This window comes from Myotis davidii, unplaced genomic scaffold (assembly GCF_000327345.1).
Source record: "Myotis davidii unplaced genomic scaffold, ASM32734v1 scaffold17, whole genome shotgun sequence".
Lineage (NCBI taxonomy): Eukaryota > Metazoa > Chordata > Mammalia > Chiroptera > Vespertilionidae > Myotis > Myotis davidii.
This window is the reverse complement of record NW_006288624.1, coordinates 2,230,226-2,234,162: the sequence shown is the minus strand read 5'-3', so window position 1 is coordinate 2,234,162 and position 3,937 is coordinate 2,230,226. Positions and strand designations below refer to the sequence as shown.

The window sequence follows — 3,937 nt, the reverse complement described above, 5'->3', positions numbered from 1 at the left end:
GAAATGGACGGGGTGACTGAAATGGAGGGGGGCAAGGGCCACAGCCTCCGCGGTCACCGAGGACCCCGTCCTTCCCGCGGCTCGCATGGGGCCCACGAGGGCAGGGGTCCGGGCTGGGCGGCCCCGGGTCCCGCGTGTGTTTCCAAGGCCCCTCCTCTCCTCAGATGCGGTGACCTGCCAGCCCTGCGGTGGCCTCCCTCCTGCAGTTGCCCTCTCTTCCCCCGACCCCGGGGGCCCGCCTCTGGTACCACCACCGGCACCATGTCGACCTCGTCGCTGCAGCGCCAGATGGAAAACATCATCCACAACTACTCGGAGGCCGAGCTCAAGGTCCGCGAGGCCACGAGCAACGACCCATGAGGCCCGTCCAGCTCGCTCATGTCTGAGATCGCCGACCTCACCTGCAACGCCATCGGAGATCGAGCATGATCTGGAAGCGGCTCAGCGACCACGGCCAGAACTGGCGGCACGCCTACAAGGTCCTGACGCTGATGGAGCACCCCATCAAGACGGGCTCGGAGCTTGTGTCGCAGCAGTGCCAGGAGAACATGTACGCCGCGCAGACGCTCAAGGACTTGCAGTACCTGGACCGCGACGGCAAGGACCAGGGCGTCAACGTGCGAGACGAGGCCAAGCAGCTGGTGGCCCTACAGAGCGATGAGGACCGGCTGCGGGAGGAGCGAGCCCACGTGCTCAAGACCAAGGAGAAGCTGGCGCAGACTGTCACGGCCTCCTCAGCAGCAGTGGGTTGGTGGGGAGTGGGGTGGGGGGCGCACAAGGCCGAGCAGGCGTAGCCGCAGAGCAGCGGGGATGAGGAGCTGCAGCTGCAGCGGGCCTTGGCCATGGGCAAGGAGGAGGCGGACCAGCCCGCGTCCTGCGGCCCCGAGGATGATGTCCAGCTCTAGATGGCTCTTAGTTTGAGCCCAGAGGAGCACGATAAGGAGGAACGGATTCGCCATGGGGATGACCTGAGGCTGCAGATGGCCATAGAGGAGAGCAAGCGGGAGACCGGGGGTCAGAAGGAGTCGTCCCTCATGGATCTCACTGATGTCTTTACGCCCGGCTCCTCCGACGGCCTTGGACCCCTGAGGGGGCCCAGTACCCATGGCCACTACCATCCCCACAGCCACCCCTGCCTCGGACCCTTGGGTGGGACCTCCTGTTCCTCCAGCTGCTGACTCCTGGGGTGGTCCGGCCCCTACCCCAGCCTCTAGAGACCCCTGGAGGCCTGTTGCCCTTGCGGGGCCCCGGCTGACCCTTGGGGTGGGACCCAGGCCCCTGCAGCTGGAGAGGGGCCCACCCCTGACCCCTGGGGGAGCTCAGACGGGGGTTCTGGTCGGTGGACCCAAAGCTGCTGATCCCTGGGGCCCAGCCCCAGCCCCAGCCTTCTCATACCCCTGGGCTGGGGAGGGTGGTTACCTGCCAAGCCCAGCACCAACGGCACTGCAGGAGCTATGCCCACTTGTGGTCCCGGACTCTGCCCACAAGCTATTCATGGGGGGCTTACCCAACTACATGAAAGATGATCAGGTGAAAGAGCTGCTGACATGGTTCGGGCCTCTCAAGGCCTTCAACCTGGTCAAGGACAGCACCACCGGGCTCTCCAAGGGCTGCGCCTTCTATGAGTATGTGGACATCAGCATCAGGGATCAGGCCATGGCGGGGCCGAACGGGATGCAGCTGGGGGTCAAGAAACTGCTGGTCCAGAGGGCGGGTGTGGGAGCCAAGAATGCCACTCTGAGCACCATCCACCAGACCCCCGTGACCCTGCAAGTGCTGGGCCTGAGCTCCCAGGTGCAGATGGCGGCCACCCCACGAAGGTCCTGTGCCTCCTGAACATGGTGCTGCCCGAGGAGCTGCTGGACGACGGGGAGTATGAGGAGATCGTAGAAGACGTGCGGGACGAGTGCAGCAAGTACTGGCTGGTCAAGTCCATCGAGATCCCCGGCCCGTGGACGGCATCAAGGTGCCCGGCTGCGGGAAGGTCTTCGTGGAGTTCACCTCTGTGTTTGACTGCCAGAAAGCCGTGAAGGGCCTGACAGGTCGCAAGTTCGCCAACAGAGTGGTTGTCGTAACCACCGCCGGGACTTCATAGACAACGGGCAGAGGAGTGACAGCTGAATATAGGGGGGGGGGCGGGGGGGGGGGGTGGATGGAAAGTGTGCACACGGCCCACACACGCACCCACAGACATAGAGGGAAGGGGTCTGGAATGGGGAGGGGTGCACGGCAGGGTGGGGTAGGACCCCACAGCCCCTCCCCAAGACAGCCTCTCCTTCCTCATACCTCACCCCCTCCTCCCCTTTTCCACTGTAGGAACAGCGTGTTTATATTTTATGGCCAAACTATTTTGAATTTTGTTGTCTGGCCCTTTGCCCTCCCTCTCCCTCCCCAGCTCCGCAGCTCCAGCCCTTTGGCCTCTAGTCTTCCCCTTGGCTTCTTAACGTAGTTGGTTCTCTCCTCTCCAGTCCCACGGCCCTGCCCCTCCTCCTCTGTGGCGGTTTCGTATTTGCTAAGACGAATTTGCGCATTAAACATTTGTTGTATTTAAAAAAAAAAGAGTAAAAATTAAAACTTTGCTATCTCTATCACAAGCAGGTCCTTACAGCTTGGAGCAAGGCAACTGTAGACTTACAAAAGGGACAGTGGAAGGATTTGTGGTTACAAGTTCACTCAAGAAAATCCTTTAAGAAAAGGGAAAAAGGGTACGTTCTCTTTGTTTTAGTAAAAGAGAAAGTTCAATCCTTTAAAAAAAAAAATTCTTACAGTAAGACTAGTGGGTGAACTAGCTGTGACTTCAGCCCAGCCTTCCAGACTCTGGAAGTGGAATTCCAAAACAGGGCTTGAAGGAACCTTCAGGGGTCAAAATCTCACAAGCCAGAAGGGCCAAGAAAGTGATTTAAATGTAGGAAACTACCTAGCGTTAGACCAGCCACAAACTGGTGGGGACTCCGGAGGACTGAACAGTGCAGTTCCCATTAAGGCATTCAAATTCAGATTAAATCCTTAAAACAGAAGCTACAGTGTTTACCAAGCAAAACAAGAAAGAAGTGGATTCCTCTGGAAGGCCTTCTATTTGCTAATCCAGAGAGAAGTGAACATGGAATAGTGGAAGAGAACATAGGAGATAACGTTGGAAGGCTTGATCTCAAGTTTTGATTTTATCTTCTTCCAGTTGTCTAGCTTGGAGCAGGTAACATAATCATCTCCCATGCTTTCCCCACCTGAAAAAGGGCATAATCATTGCTCTTTAAAAGGTTGTTGAAAGGATTACGTGAGATGAAATTATAAAATCACTTTTCAGCTTCAAACTCAGATTCCTACCACCCTCACTTCCAACCCTCCTCAACATATGTAGGTTGAATGAATGAATAAAATGATCATAATAAAAAGCAGAGTGTGAAAAGTGAAAAAACTAAGGTATAAATAAGAGATATTGGAATACCAAGAGAAAAAAGATCAAGTAGAATTAGGAAGAGAAAATCAAGAAAGTTATCAATGAAGAAATTTGGAGGATGAAAAGAGTTTCTGGTGGACTATTGAAGGGGAAATCACTAGCTGGTACCTGGGAATATTACCCTTCTCACCTGAACACAGCAGTCCAAGAGAAACACATAGGACAGTAAAGGAAAAGGATCACCAAATAAGTTCAGGAAATACTGGTAATGAGTGGAGTAACAGGTTAGACATGTAAATTGCCTTTATATCTTAATGTAAGTATAGTGGGTTTTTTCTTAACAATGAGGAAACTTTAATATGTAGGAAGGAAGAAAACTGATGATATACTGATTTCTACTCAGAGAAAACTGTTGGGGGTCCAACCTCAGCAGGCCCAGGGGTTCCCAAAGCTGTGGACGGAGTCAGCAAAGAAGGAATGACATGGAGACAGCGTTCAGTTGATCAGCAGCCTAGCCAGGATCTCCAGCAGGTTCTGTGT

General features: G+C 54.9%; 2 pseudogenes; both read left to right on the top strand.

Moving 5' to 3' along the window:
* The first annotated feature begins 246 nt into the window (after positions 1–246).
* On the top strand, positions 247–1,091 carry LOC107182639 (annotated as a pseudogene).
* LOC102771910 lies at positions 1,083–2,095 on the top strand (annotated as a pseudogene).
* The last annotated feature ends 1,842 nt before the right edge of the window (positions 2,096–3,937 follow it).